The sequence below is a fragment of the Phoxinus phoxinus genome (genome assembly GCF_949152265.1).
Source record: "Phoxinus phoxinus genome assembly, chromosome: 10".
In the NCBI taxonomy this organism is placed as follows: domain Eukaryota; kingdom Metazoa; phylum Chordata; class Actinopteri; order Cypriniformes; family Leuciscidae; genus Phoxinus; species Phoxinus phoxinus.
This window is the reverse complement of record NC_136885.1, coordinates 13046360-13062418: the sequence shown is the minus strand read 5'-3', so window position 1 is coordinate 13062418 and position 16059 is coordinate 13046360. Positions and strand designations below refer to the sequence as shown.

At 39.8% G+C, this 16059-nt stretch overlaps 1 long non-coding RNA gene and 1 pseudogene across 2 annotated transcripts; both read left to right on the top strand.

The window, feature by feature from the left end:
• Window positions 1–376: 376 nt before the first annotated feature.
• On the top strand, window positions 377–1898 carry LOC307005720. The gene is made up of 3 exons (XR_013799322.1): window positions 377–693; window positions 1031–1141; window positions 1228–1898. It is a non-coding gene; the product is annotated as an uncharacterized lncRNA (long non-coding RNA).
• Window positions 1899–2051: 153 nt separating this feature from the next.
• LOC307006097 (nucleoporin SEH1-like) lies at window positions 2052–14294 on the top strand (annotated as a pseudogene). The gene is made up of 9 exons (XR_013800705.1): window positions 2052–2083; window positions 2237–2249; window positions 4096–4188; window positions 9504–9715; window positions 11532–11630; window positions 11744–11821; window positions 12142–12206; window positions 12991–13145; window positions 13687–14294. The product of XR_013800705.1 is annotated as a nucleoporin SEH1-like (transcript).
• The last annotated feature ends 1765 nt before the right edge of the window (window positions 14295–16059 follow it).

The following is a 16059-nucleotide window of genomic DNA, read 5'->3' as shown; positions in this document are numbered from 1 at the left end:
CAATAATGGCATTTATAGTGATCCTCTATTTTTTGTCTTTTGGTCCCATAGGGGACATAGGCCTATATAACATATTTAATTATATTGAGAAATAATAGTTTATCAAAACGTTTATCTGGAATTACAATTAAAGAAAGGATTTAGGGTGGCCACATGAGCGAAATTTAGCTAAAACCCCTTAGAAACGATGTTTATATTAGTTTTATTGTTTTTTTTTATAGTAAATGTGTAGCTAAACATTTTTGGCGGATTGATTAACCGCAGTTTTACTACAAATAGGCCCACCATAGTTATGGTTAGTGCTATGGTTAATTTTCGTAAGGGCAGGCCTACACATTGGTGGAGATATATAACTCGTTTCACGTTTAACCCAAACAGGCTTTAATGTGATTAATGAGGTGAACGAGGAGGTAGTTATGTTCACGTGCTCGAGACCAGCTGCTTCTCATGAATGGCTAATAAGATAATGCTTTTATCCCCCTCACACCTTATCGTGCATTGTACAACACAATCCCCAGTCACAGGCGATTGGATAGTCTGACTGTCTGTCTAGTAGTGCTTGTTTGTAAAGACCATATCCATCTCAAATGGCTGCGTTCACCTTTATGGGTTCATCTACTTCTACAACTCACTTAAACATGAGAGGAAATATTTTGACTGCCTCTGTGATTTTGATGTCTTTGTTTTTTTTGGGTAAGTTAATTTTCATTCTAGCCTTTATGATATGTATGCTTTAACATGCTTTTGTTAAATTTGTTGTTGAAAATATTAATGTAATTGTATACCACATGTGCAAACTACAAGCTAATTTGTGCCATTTTATAACTATGGAACTCACTGTAACTTTACTTTAAGCCAGTTATATATAATGTCATTTTAAGTTGACTGCACTTGAGTTGTATAATAAATGCGTTTAAAAATTATCAACTTCTTTTGAGTTAAAGTTATGTAAAAACATATGTTGTCAACTTGCTGATCATATATATATATATATATATATATCTGTTACAAGTAGTCTCTTTGCTTGCAGGGCAAACACTTGAGTGCTTCCGGTGTGATCTTGGATTCTGGGATCTGTGTTACACTACAAAGACAAACTGCAGTGAGGATGAGTTGTGTTATGTGGGAACTGGAAAAGCAGGTAAATGATGCCAATGTTCAGTTTTTGCAGTATCCTAATGACAAACCTTTTCTTACTCTGCTTAACTTTCCCTTTCCCCCCCCCAGCTTCTGTCCTGGATATAAAGGTGATGGGTTGTCTTCCCGTGGAGGCATGCAACATGACAACATATGTAGAGTTTCTTACCAATAAGACCTTGTACACCATGAAGACCAGGTGTTGTGATGAAGACTTTTGCAACTCTGCCCCTGCAGTTCAGTTGTCCCTCGCTCCTCTCTTGCTCACCATCCTTCTCATTGCCCAGACGATGGGTGTGCTTTGATGGGTTTTTTCCCCCAACTTAAATTCTAATTGTAATAAGGGATTGAATGCTTTTTTTCAATGTTTACACTTGTTCACATAGGCTACTATTACTGTTAATTTTACGGTGTTGAATAATCTAAAACTACTGCCTTCATGCCAGAGCACGTTTGAATAGTCTTTCCTTACTAGTTGTTTGTGTTCATCCAAAAAGAGGAAAGCTTCCTGAATATATTTAAATGCATGTTTTCTTAAAACAATTTTTACTGTTAAATAAATGCAGAAGTCAAACATTCATGGTTTCCTGTCTTGTTGTACGGTCATGACCACGTCCAATAGAGGGCGCTATTTGACTAAATTGTTAGATCAGAGCTGATCTTCACCTCATCCTCTTAATATCTTATTTTATAAATTTCTTAGAACGCATGCCTCCCAGATCAAACGTGATTGGATTGGACCGGTTACAACCTTGCGTTTGAAAAGTGGGGAAGTGCACAACTGTGTGTGTGTTTACTTCCCGCGTGCCAGGAAGAATCGAGTAGAGAATAAAAGTATGTTTGTCGCGCGCAGCATCGCAGCCGATCACAAAGATCTGATCCACGATGTTTCATATGATTTTCACTGCCGGAGAATGGCGACTTGTTCCAGCACCAAAGCATTAAGGTAAATGATTTTTCACACCATGGCCTGCTGAAGTTGGTTTACATTGTAACCGATATGACAGCTAACGAGTATGCAATGTGAATCTGACCTGAAATCAGTCTTTTATATGAAAGACTGCTAAAACTTATGAATGTCTAAATTTGTTTGTGACAGTCAAGCACAATGGGTATAAGGCCCCAGTGCAACTTTTAACGCACCCTCAAAGGCAGCTGAGATATAGATCCCCGTAATGGGTAATTTTGGCCAATTTCATGGGTCCATAATTTTAAAATTCTACAGTATAAATATCTGATTGTGCATGATTATATTCAAGCACAGATGCAGGATAAAGCATCAGTGAAACACCCCCAAATGGGCCAACAATGTGATAACTCTTCTGTTTTGTCAGATTGGGTCCATAACTTTAAAATGTACAGTAACAATGCAATGGCTCTTTCAAGTCAATTTAATTCATACATGCATTCAATTGTATAACATTTTTCACAATACATATTTCAAAGCAGCTTTACAGAAAATGCATATTTCTGTTACAAAACCACAGTAGGATTTTATGAGATAGAACAAATTAGTATTTACAAACGCATGCATTTTAAGTAACATTAATGTGCAGTTTAAAGCAATGATAATTTATTTATATTCATCCATGTTTGATGTTCTGGAGTCCTTGCAGGAGTAGGTTTCATCTCTTCAAATGTGTCTGTGAAGTGATTATAATAATAATTCATTACATTTATATAGCGCTTTTTCTGGACACTCAAAGCGCTTTACATAGAAGGGGGAATCTCCTCAACCACCACCAATGTGCAGCATCCACCTGGATGATGCGACGGCAGCCATATTGCGCCAGAACGCCCACCACACACCAGCTTACTGGTGGAGAGGAGACGGTGATGAAGCCAATTAGTATATATAGGAGGATGATTAGGAGGCCATGATGGACAGAGGCCACTGGGCAAATTTGGCCAGGATGCCGGGGTTACACCCCTACACTTTCGAAAGACATCCTGGGATTTTTAATGACCACAGAGAGTCAGGACCTCGGTTTAACGTCTCATCCGAAAGACGGTGATAAGGGGCTGGATAAGGGGCTTTATGTTAATATTATTTGTTATTTACTTATAAAATAATGTTTTATTATTTTCTGAAAATAGATAGGCCTACAATATAAACAGGGTCCTTAAAAAGTGTAAATAAAAAAAGTATAAATGGTCCCTAAATTGAGCTGATGACATGTACAATTATTAAAGAATACTGTAGCCTAATTATGTGCCTTTATATTTTTAGTAATTTTTCGCTGATATATCAGTGTTATTTGCATTAAAAAAAATATATAGTATTCTTTTATTCTGAAAATAGACACAAAAGTAACACAATTCTGTTAAAAAACGCGAAAAAGAGAAAAACCGCACGGTCCCTATTAGTTGAGCGTCAAACGCGGAAATTCACGTCATTTAAGGTGGAACGGATTGCGTGCGTCAATAAGAAGCTGCGAATAAGAAGCTGGATTCAGCCTCGTTTAACATGGTTTAGATATTGTCTCTGAAATTTCTCCAAAGCCACTTGAAGGCTAGCCTCACGTAGCCACTAGCCAGAATTTCAGACTGACGGCAGAAGGTCTGGACTCCATCGTAGCTTTCATTAGCCATGTATGACTGACATGACATGTAAATCAACCAGTCAGAATTTTAGTTTTGTGTCATGTTTATTTAGAAAATGTAACTGTCCCTACAATAACAGGTCAGACCGGTGTGTAAATCTCTTGGGCGTATTATAAAGAGTCTGTTGCAAACTTTACATACTTAACATACTTTTGAAAATCCAATATTTAGTTGACCCTGATAAGCAAGCGCTCATTGTCACAGTTGTAAACAGGACATCGTTATTTTTCCATGAGGGGGTTTGGCGTCACGGCATCTTTGTTTCCAGATGGACTATAAAAATGTGACATGAGTTAAGGAAAACAAGCAGCTTTTGCAATAATAACTGAAATATATAAAATGGTGGTGTTCTAGAAATATGGTGGGGCCTTTTTTGACCGTACTGCCATAGTGTGGGAGGAGATCGTTGGAGAGTCCAATGACAAACAACGAGGGCAAAGCTACTGGGTAAATAAGATTCGAATGGGCATTTGCCTTAAATCAGTTGATTCTGCTTTTTTTAAAGCTACACTGTGTAATTTAAGTTGATTCTTAGCTAAAAACACTGTTCTTTCAAAATTATATATTTACATTTACATTTAGTCATTTAGCAGACGCCTTTATCCAAAGCGACTTACAACTGAGGACTACAACAAGCGAGTCATCGTGAAGAAGCAAAAATAACGCAAGAAGTGCTCAAAATACAAAGTTCTGGAATTGCTCAGAGTAGCATAAGCCAAAACAAGGGAGGGTAAAGGAGAGGGTTTTTTTTTTTTTTTTTTTTTTTTGTCAAGTGCTCACGGAAGAGATGAGTTTTCAGTTGTCTTTTGAATGTGGTCAGGGATTCTGCATTCCGGACGAGGGTAGGGAGATCATTCCACCAGCAAGGAACCGTGAATGAGAATGTTCTGGAGAGTGATTTTGTGGCTCTCTGTGATGGTACCACGAGTCGTCGCTCATTGACCGATCGCAGGCTTCTGGTAGGGATGTAGACTCGTAGGAGCGAGTGAAAGTAGGAGGGAGCTGAGCCTGTGGTCGATCTGTAAGCAAGCGTCAATGCCTTGAACTTGATGCGTGCAGCGAGTGGTAGCCAGTGCAGAGAGATGAACAGAGGAGTGACGTGGGCCCTTTTGGGCTCGTTGAAGACAAGACGGGCTGCAGCATTCTGGATCATTTGTAGAGGTTTAATTGCACATGATGGAAGACCAGCCAGAAGAGCATTGCAGTAATCAAGCCTAGAGATAACCAAGGCCTGGGCGAGAAGTTGTGTTGCATGCTCAGTTAGGAAGGGCCTGATCTTCCTGATGTTGTGCATTGCAAACCTGCATGATCGAGCTGTCTTTGTGATGTGGTCTGTGAAGGTCAGATGCTCATCAAATGTTACTCCAAGGTTTCTGACCGACCTTGATGGGGTGATTAAAGTTGAATCTAGCTGGATAGTGAAGTCGTGCTGTAGGGACGGATTGGCAGGGAGGACGAGAAGCTCAGTCTTTGCCAGGTTGAGCTGCAGGTGATGTTCCTTCATCCACGCCGAGATGTCCGCCAGACAGCTTGAGATACGTGCAGCTACTGTGGGATCATCAGGTGGAAATGAGAGGTAGAGCTGGGTGTCATCAGCATAGCAATGGTAAGAGAAGCCATGTGCCTGTATGATGGGTCCCAGTGATGTGGTGTAAATGGAGAAGAGGAGCGGTCCAAGAACTGAACCCTGAGGAACCCCTGTAGTCAGTTGATGTTCTTTGGATACCTTGCCACTCCATGCGACCCTGAAGGACCTACCTGTGAGATAGGACTCAAACCAGTGGAGAGGAGTTCCTGTGATGCCCAGTGATGAGAGGGTGGACAGGAGGATCTGATGATTCACAGTGTCGAAGGCAGCAGACAGATCCAGGAGAATGAGAACTGATGATTTGGAGGCAGCTTTTGCGATCCGTAGGGCTTCTGTGACTGACAGCAATGCAGTCTCGGTTGAATGCCCTTTCTTGAAGCCAGATTGGTTTACGTCTAGTTGGTTGGTCAGAGAGAGGAAGGATGTTACTTGGTTGAAGGCAACTCGTTCAAGTGTTTTCGCAATGAACGGTAGGAGAGAGACAGGTCTGTAATTCTCTAAGAGTGATGTGTTTAATGTGGGTTTCTTAAGCAGTGGAGTTACCCGAGCCTGCTTGAATGCTGTAGGAAAAGTGCCAGTGTGGAGGGATGAGTTGATGATGTGTGTGAGTGCTGGTAGAAGTGTGGGAGAAATGGCTTGTAGAAGGTGTGAGGGGATGGGATCTAGAGGGCAGGTGGTGGGGTGACTGGAGAGGAGAAGTTTAGATACTTCTTCCTCGGTCAGTGGAGAGAATGAGGAGAGAAGGTGTTTCGGATTGGGAGGGGTTGGACTGGGTTCCTGTGTGTGTGGAGTTGAGAACTGACTGCTGATGGTTGTTGTTTTGTTGGTGAAGAAGTTGGCAAAATCATCAGCAGTTAAAGAGGAGGTGGGTGGTGGTGGAGGTGGACAGAGGAGAGAGTTGAATGTCTTGAAAAGAGTTCGTGTGTTAGCGGTGCTGTTGATCTTGTTGTGAAAATAAGAAGATTTTGCAGCATGAACATCAGCAGAAAAGGAAGAGAGCAGAGATTGATACATACTAAGGTCAGTTGTGTCTTTTGATTTGCGCCATTTCCTCTCTGTTGCCCTGAGTTTAGTCCGGTGATCACGAAGAACCTCAGATAACCAGGGGTTAGAGGGAGTAGTACGTGCTGGCCTGGAGGAGATAGGGCAGATATTGTCTAAAGAAGAAGTTAAAGTGTAGCATAAAGTATCTGTTGCGGTATTAACATCCAGAGATGAGAAGTGTGAGGGAAGAGAAGATGACACAGCAGAGGAGAGATGGGAGGGAGAGAGTGAGCGCAGGTTTCGTCTGAAAGTAGCTGGTAGGGGGGTTGGTGGAGCATGGGTAGTGAGTTGTAGATTGAATGTAATGAGGAAATGATCAGAAACATGGAGAGGTTTCACCAAAATGTTGTCTGTGATGCAGTTGCGTGTGTAAACCAGGTCCAGTTGGTTGCCTGATTTGTGAGTACCTGAGGTGATGAGCCGTTTGAGATCGAATGAGGCCAGGAGAGAGATGAAGTCTGTTGCATGCGGCTTCTCTAGATGAATGTTGAAATCACCGAAGACTACAAGTGGGGTGCCATCCTCAGGGAAAGAAGACAGCAGCACATCCAGCTCCTCTACAAAGCTTCCCAGTTGACCTGGGGGGCGATATATGACTACAATATGGATCTTAATGGGAGTTGTAAGAGTAATAGCATGATATTCAAACGAGTAGTTATTGCAGAGAGAAGAGAGAGTTGAGTAATTCCAATTGTTATAAATGAGAAGACCTGTGCCCCCACCCCTCCCAGACTGGCGAGGAGTGTGAGAGAAGGAGAAGTTGTTCGAGAGAGCAGTCGGGGTTGCTGAGTCTTCTGGACGAATCCAGGTCTCAGTTAAGCCTAAAATATTAAGAGTAGAGTGAGATGCAAAGGCTGGAATGAAGTCAGCTTTGTTGACTGCTGACTGACAGTTCCATAGACCCATAGAAATGGAGAGAGGTGTGTGAGAGGATGGGAGAATGGGACGCAGATTAGCAGTATTGCGCTGCCTTCTGTGCGTGATGAGAGAGCGTCGTCGAGAGACAACAGGAATGTATTGAAAGCACATATTTAGTAGGGAAATACTATACCAGTGTGAAAGGAAGAGGGAGAATAGGATACTTAAGTGCCTTTTAGGTGTCCTTGCTCGGTGGAGTCGCGCAGGTAGAGTCGATGGTCTTTACCCGAGTCGGTCTTCACACGAGGAGAGCTGAACGCTACCGCTGACGCTTCCGCGACAGCGCGCACACTACAGAAATATAGTGCTTTCAAACGCCTGAGTGAGGACAGCTGCTATTCCAGGCAATTAGCACAGGCAAATCAAATAATCCGAAAATGGGAGAAAATCGAAACTGCCTCTATGAACAGCTACACTTAAGTGCTATAAAATTTAAACTGCAATAGCCCACTTCTCAGACGCGGCTGTTATATAAAGTAGTCACGCGTCTAATTAAAATACAGATTTGTGTGAAGGAAAAAATGTACAACAACCACAGAATCGAAAATAGCCCTACTTTCTGGAAAATAATACACTAAACAACAAGAGAACTGAATATTAAGAAAAAACCACTTGCGCTCTCGTTCAACACGCAGACTGACGCTCGTCCTGCACTGTTCTGATTCTGCTAGCCTTTATATCTGTTCTACAGTTGCTGCTATTCCAGGCAATTAGCACAGGCAAATCAAATAATCCGAAAATGGGAGAAAATCGCATTATATGTGCTCATTAATGGATAATTACTTCTACCAACTAATCAGGTATTCTCGAAAGTGTAGAATTTGCCATTTATAATACGTACGAGCCATAGACAGTATATAAGATGGACACAGCGACCTCATAGATTTCAACGGAGAAAAGTGAAGCCCATTTGAAGCACTCATTTCCTGATCGCCAGGCAAACTGCGCAGTCTCAAACTGAGCTTGATGACTTAGATGTGACGTGAGCAACGTGTCGGACAGTTGTCAGTCTTTCTAGTAGCTGTGCCGAGAGAAATCTGAATCATTCCCTTCCGAATCTCGCAGAGACGGAGAGTGTGAGTATATGAGCTATCCATGAGCTAGCAGCAGGAGCAACTTTATCACACTCTATGGGCTTCTCCCTTGACTTTATATCAGACTTTATGCCTCCACGTCCCCCCAATTGCTTGCGAGCTTCTCCGCCTGTCTATACGGTAATTTCTCGACTGTGTGACAGTCGAGTGGTTATGACGCAATCATTAGCCTATTTTTACAAAAACGGCTTCTACGGGGCCAAAACGTAAGATACAAAGTAATGGAGCCTTTTATACACTGTCGTGCTTCTTTAGAAATAATGGACAAATGGAGTCTTTGGACACCTCAGATGTAAAGTTATTCGCTGTCAAAGTGACGTGAAAATGAATGGGAGTCAATGGAATGCTAACAGCAGGTGATGGTCTGCTACAATGGCGGCTCCCGGGGAGGCTACAGTTTTCGGCGGATGGATTACCCTCTTGGTACGAGCGAGTCGCCCTCATGGCGGAAGCCATGTTGCGCCTCCATCTTGAAAATACATTAGCCAAAGAGGGACATACCTGGAAATTCAAGCTTTGTGTTTTTACACTCAGTGGCACCGTGACGAATGCGAGGGGGAGATTACTCGTGATTGCTGGCTGATTTGAATTAATACGACCACCGTAGGAGTTGAAACGCCCTCGGAATGGGAGGGGCTAGAACGTAATATTCAGTTGGTAGTCATATACAATTTCACCGCGAGATGGGAGAAAATCCTACACCAATGTAGCTTTAATGAATAGGTTGGAAATGATTGGGGTTAATTAACGCATAGTTGCAGAAGGAGGCTTAAACTTCAATAAGAGTTGCAAAATTTTGAATGGCATACTACAACACTCTGTGTCTAGTGCAGTAAATGTTTGCAGTAAAGTCTCATACCACATTGCTGCTTGATATTGCAATGTGGTATTTATATTATTTTAATTTATCTCTAGTTATTTTTACCTGATGTGGTTAATGAATGAGAAGTCTTGTACATTCACATGAAGTAGTTTACTTCCATGTTGCAAAATAAGGTAAAAACATTGCACAGAATCGGTTATTCTATTCCGAACATAATCGGTTATTCTATTCCGAACATAGCTTGTCTATAACTCTGAAATAGTCAGCATTAATGTCTCCCCTGTTCTCACATCAGATCAAGAGAACCACACTTGTAGACAGTCGGTCATCTGTGACCGATGTGAAGTTCGCCCCGAAGCACATGGGCTTGACGCTGACCACGTGTTCTGCTGACGGGGTGGTGCGAATCTACGAGGCCCCTGACGTGATGAACTTGAGCCAGTGGTCCCTGCAGCACGAGATCTCGTCCAAACTCTCCTGCTCCTGCATCTCGTGGAACCCTTCCAGGTGAGAACACATGATAGATAAACATAACCACAACATAGTCACAGTCGTGTGTGTCACACTGTCAGGAGATTCACAGTTCTCATGTTTCTTATCACGTTTCAATGGTTTAAAAGCATTTGTATGAATAAGAGCGTGATCATATAATGTAACGCTAGCCAAAGGATGAGTGTGAAAAAATAGATGTTCCGCTACATATTAACGTGTTAAACTCTCGCCAAAATTTAACCTAGGCTATTTTTTTAATCTACCCAAGTCAAACATTCGTGTAAAAGCATAATTAGAATGGTAACTCCACTTTTAAGTTTGACCGGATTTTAGTTTAAAATGCCTTTTGAATGGGAGTGAATGGGGCACTACAACTACGCTATTTTTAAAACACTGAGGCTCGAAACAACATGAAACTGTGCTCGAAGTATCACCAGGGGCTCTACGCATGAACTCGAGCATTGACAACATTGTGTACACAGGTTTTGTACGACTGGCTGGAATTTTGTTAGTCAAAAACTAAGTGTCATTTCATGCTTTTCGTTGTAATTACATTTTTCCTCATATGGAGTCCGTTCATTATGTTGAATTCGGAGATCGACTACTTTTTACTGACAAAATGCCGGCGACGGAAACACAGTGAGTTGTTCAATTTTTATTTTTAGTAAACTGTGTACACAATGTTGTCAATGCTCGAGTTCATGTGTTGAGCCCCTGATGATACTTCAAGCACAGTTTCATGTTTCGAGCCTCCTTAATGTTTTAAAAATAGCGATTTTGATGCTCTCATTGTAGTGCCTTATGCACTTCCATTCAAAAGGCATTTTGACCGAAAACGAAAATACGGTCAAACTAAAAAGTGGAATTTCCATTCTAATTATGCTTTTACACGAATGTTTGACTCTGGTAGATTCGCCAAAATCGAACCTACGCTTTTTTTCTTCTTTTTTTTCTAGTTACCCTTTAAACTGAAAGTTAAACAACAACTGAGTTGTTGTGAAGACCTTGTATTTGATATGACGATTCCTCAACTGAAATGCTTGTGAAGTGACTAAGAGCAGCTCTGCAGGTGAAGTTCATGTCCTTGTATAGTGAGACGGAAGACAGTATAAACACTGCAAGCGTCACATGCTTGAGTACAGTGTAGAAGGTGAACCAGCAGCATTCATGAACACAGACTTCATATTTCAATAGCAGTCTTTTTGCAGTCGCATATTCTCAGACAGTAGTCCATATCACTATTAAATTAAGTGTACAGCCTACTTTTTAAATTGTGACATTTCTGTGATCAATTCCATTTTTATGACTGGATTCTGTCCATGTTTTCTGCATCATCAAAACCATAGGGCCCTATTTATAGATGTGCACATTTTTTTAACTTAATGTATCCTGAATCTGAAAGTCTCATTGGAATAGAAAAGGAAACCTCTGTCTTCTCATCAGATCTGTGCAAATATCACAGGTGTTCTACATGCTTGTCAACAGTAACATCAAACTTAATAGATGTTTGACTACATTTCAAACAAGATTTTGTTTTTTAAGACCTCTCAGGCCACTTTGAGACTGTATTGTCCTAGCAAACTAAATCAATAAATGCACATGCTTGATTACTTAAGGTTCACCCAAAATTTTAAATTGTCATTTACTCAGCCTCAAGTTGTTCCAAACCTGTATGAATTTCTTTCTTCTGCTGAACACAAAATAAGATATTTTAAAGAATGTAAGTAACCAAACAGTTGATGTGCCCCATTGACATCCATGGTATTTTTTGTGTGTGTGGCAAAATGCTAAAAATGTTAATTTGGGGTGAACTAACCATTTGTCTTTACAGTTCTCGAGCTCACGCCCCTATGATTGCAGTGGGGAGTGATGACAGCAATGTGACATATGGTGGCAAGGTTCAGATATACGAGTATAATGAACTTACAAGGTTTGCCTTCAAATCATTTATCCTTTTGTATCCTAGTTCACATTTATCCAGCAAAAACTCACATCCCCATAGGTTAAATATTTTAAGTTATTGATCTTTTTTGATGGTTGTAGGAAATATGCCAAAGCGGAGACCCTGATGACTGTTACAGATGCGGTACATGATATTGCATTTGCTCCGAATCTGGGCCGGTCTTTCCATTTTATTTATTTGTAAAACAAAAGGGACAATACATATTAATGAACATTTTCACAAATGTAAATGTCAGATAATAGCCTTAGGCTAATTCATCTAATCCATCTGCAGACCCCCTGGCAGGTTGGTGTTACACACAAATTAATAAATGCATTCAAATGCACTATAAACAAACTATGTACAGAGAGACAAGGACAAGAACAGTGATCACATCATGTTAAAACAAACAATAGCAAGAGTGGACAACAAAAACAGGAAAGCATTGACTATTTTGCACATGCCCTGACTGACCCGCATTGCACTAACCCCTATATAGTGCCTATTCCATGTGCTTGCTATTGCCACCAAAGACGTTCGCATCTTCAAACTGGTTCCACTTCGGTGAGAGAAATTAAGCTGAATGAGTATGACAGTAGAATGGGAAATATATCTTGTGTAATGATGGCATGAATTTTTCTTTATTATTTAAGCCCTGTACATCAGTGCATCTATATGATAATTCTAAAACCGCCTTTCCACCTTCTCCAATATTAGCATACGATTGTCACATTTCACCCCCAGTGGTCTTAAAGCAACCGTTACCCTCAGCTTTTTCACCGTTGTAAAATCAATGATTTCAATGAATATATTGAATGTATGAATGTATCCACACTAAACAAATGGCTCCCGATATGTCTGAAGGAGAAACGGTGGGGTTTCTTGGGGTTGTTCAGGGTTTGTTGTTGCTGTGATCACAGTAAACGTGTCATCAGAGATGTTGCTGCAAGAGAGAGGGCAAGTTATTTTGATTAAAGATTACGGGGGCACATGAGTTTTAAATGGGTGGTTGATTATGATTTCACTTTTTTAAATTTAGTGTGTAATGTTGCTGTTTGAGCATAAACAACATCTGCAAAGTTACGACACTCAAAGTTCAAAGCAAAGGGAGATATTTTCTTTGAAAGAAATTTAAGGACTACAACAAACGGCTGGTAAAATGCACTTCAACCCCGTCCCCTGGAACAGGATTTATAGATTATCAGTCCAAAAACACATTAGTTAACAGTCTAACCCACTGAAGATGTCAAATCCCTCACTGCCTCGCTTTCATTCCTGTTAAAAATCAAAGGCTGTGAATAAGGTCTATAGATTTACCACAATTTGCATGCCTCTTTTTGACTAACAGAAAGGACAGCTCTTCATCAGCGCCCACTAAATTCGAGGTGCAGGTGCTGGCCCAGTTTGACAGTCATAACTCTCAGGTGTGGCGCGTCAGTTGGAACATCACCAGTACGATTCTGGCCTCCTCCGGTGATGATGGCTGTGTGAGACTCTGGAAAGGTGAGTGTTTTTACAAGAATTTGTAATCGCAATCATATATGCAACTACTAGAATATTAATGTCAGCATTTAAAGGGCAGGAATTGATTTTGTCCATTCAGAATTGATTGGATGGTTGTGGTTTGCAATTCCTGTGATCTCATGTGAAGCCTTGTTTACCACTGGTATTAAGATTCCTGTTTACACATTGTAAATCCGTCTCTTGTCGGATTACGTTTTAGACCCCGTTTACACCTGTATTTAACGTCGTCTACTTGTGATCCGATCAATCAAAAGGAATCTGAATATCAGATGTAAACGGGGCCTAAGTGACATGTCTCCCCCTCGTGCCAGTAAACACGTCATCAGAGAAGAGATGTTGCTGCAAGAGGGACAAGTTAATTTGATTATAGCCTTCTGGGGCACATTAATAAATAAATAAAATGTGCACAGATAAATTACTATTACTGCAATATTGCATAATTAAGAATTTTCCATTTTGATTTCATGGTAAATGTTTTAAATTGTTGTCATTAGCCTTTTTCTTTTTCACATGTCACCAGCCAACTACATGGACAACTGGAAATGCACAGGTATTCTAAAGGGAGATGGCAGTCCGGTATATGGGTCATCTGGTCAGCCTGGTGCTCTGAGTGCCGTCCTGGGCTCTGCTTCTGCACTGAGTGCTTTAAACGGGGCCACTGGACGATAGATGCTTTTCTACTGGACCACCCTGAGGAAATCTGGAGCTGAGCACTTCTGATACGGGACTTCACACTGAGACAAACTGATTGTGCTTGCTGGACATGCGACAAGACTGGCACTTAACATGGGTCCATTATTTTGAACTGCCTTCAAGGAATGATCTGTTTACTTTTCTTTCTATCTGTAGTATTATGTTTTACTCTGATCTGAATTAATTCTGTGAAAAAATCATGGCTTTCAGAATGATGTTGTATTGTCATCTTTGAATGGATGCAAATGCCTTGATTACAAAAGGGACTGTCTTACTATATAGGACTTTACATTTTATTTCTATTCTATTGTCACATCATCGACATGATTAAGGAAAAAATATGCTGCCATTATTACACTGCCAAAATTATGTCTATTGTCTTCAGTCTTTTGTGTTATTGAACGAGAATAATAAAGGTTATAGCTGCTGGTATATATGAAGAATTCATTCATCTTTGAGCTTATTTTATTAGAATTATGCATGTCTACAAATATCTATACTGGTAATTGTCATAATCTGCATTGAACAGTTGTATTATGATGATTTAGTATTTTCTGTTTCATGGTCAAACGTTTTTCTAAAGAAAGATGTATACATATAAAAATAAATACTTTTTTTCAATAAAAATACATTTGAAAATAAATATCGAAAATAATAAATGAAGGAAAAAAGTAATAAAAAAGAATTCAGGATTAAAGTTAATTAAAAAAAACGAAGTCATTTGTACCTATATTTTCTTAAAAGCACATTTATGTATCTAAATTTAAATTAAAGATACAATATGTAAGAATTTGTAATACAATATCCAAAATCACTTGAACAGTATGATATATTTCCTGCAGTTGTGTACTTTCCCAAAGATTTTTGATTTCAGAGAAATTCCAATTTTAAATAATTAGCTGTCCCGCAAAACCTGGTCACTGTCGCCTGTGTAACTACGTCCTTTTAATTTATAGCCTAATGATCCTTTATTTTTTGTCTTTTGGGCCTTTTTAGGCCTATATAACATTATTGAGAAATAATAGTTTATCTGGAATTACAATTAAGTGATTTAGGGTGGCCACATTATTAAAATTTCACTAAAACCCCTTACGAAACCATGTTTTTTATTAGTTACTGTTTTTATTGTTATTGTTAGTAAATGTGTAGGTAAACATTTTTGGCGGATTGATTACCAACCGCAGTTTTACTACAAATAGGGCTATCATGGTTATGGTGGTTAGTGTTATATGGTTAATTTTCGTAAGGGGAGGCCTATCCATTGGTGGAGGGAGACATATGATGCATAACTCGTTTCACGTTTAAACCAAACAGGCTTTAATGTGATTAATGAGGTGAACGAGGAGGTAGTTATGTTCACGTGCTCGAGACCAGCTGCTTCTCATAAATGGCTAATGAGATAATGCTTTTATCCCCCTCACACCTTATCGTGCATTGTACAACACAATCCCCAGTCATAGGCGATTGGATAGTCTGACTGTCTGTCTAGTAGTGCTTGTTTGTAAAGACCATATCCATCTCAAATGGCTGCGTTCACCTTTATGGGTTCATCTACTTCTACAACTCACTTAAACATGAGAGGAAATATTTTGACTGCCTCTGTGATTTTGATGTCTTTGTTTTTTTTGGGTAAGTTCATTTTTCATTCTAGCCTTTATATGTAGGCTTTAATATTTTCAACAACACAAAATTGAACAAAAACATGTTAATGTAATTTTATACCACATGTGCAAACTACTAGCTTATTTGTGCCATTTTATAACAATGGAACTCACTCTAACTTTTACTTTAAGCCAGATTAATGTAATTTTAAGTTGACTGCACTTGAGTTGTATAATAAATGCGTTTAAAAATGTATCAACTTCTTTTGAGTTAAAGTTATGTAAAAACATATGTTGTCAACTTGCTGATCATATATATATATATATATATATATATAGTACACCATTACAAGTAGTCTCTTTGCTTGCAGGACAAACACTTGAGTGCTTTCGGTGTGATCTTGGATTCTGGGATCTGTGTTACACTACAAAGACAAACTGCAGTGAGGATGAGTTGTGTTATGTGGGAACTGGCAAAGCAGGTAAATGATGCCAATGTTCAGTTTTTCCAGTATCCTAATGACAAACCTTTTATTACTCTGCTTAACTTTCCCTTTTTTCTTTTCCCCCAGCTTCTGTCCTGGATATAAAGGTGATGG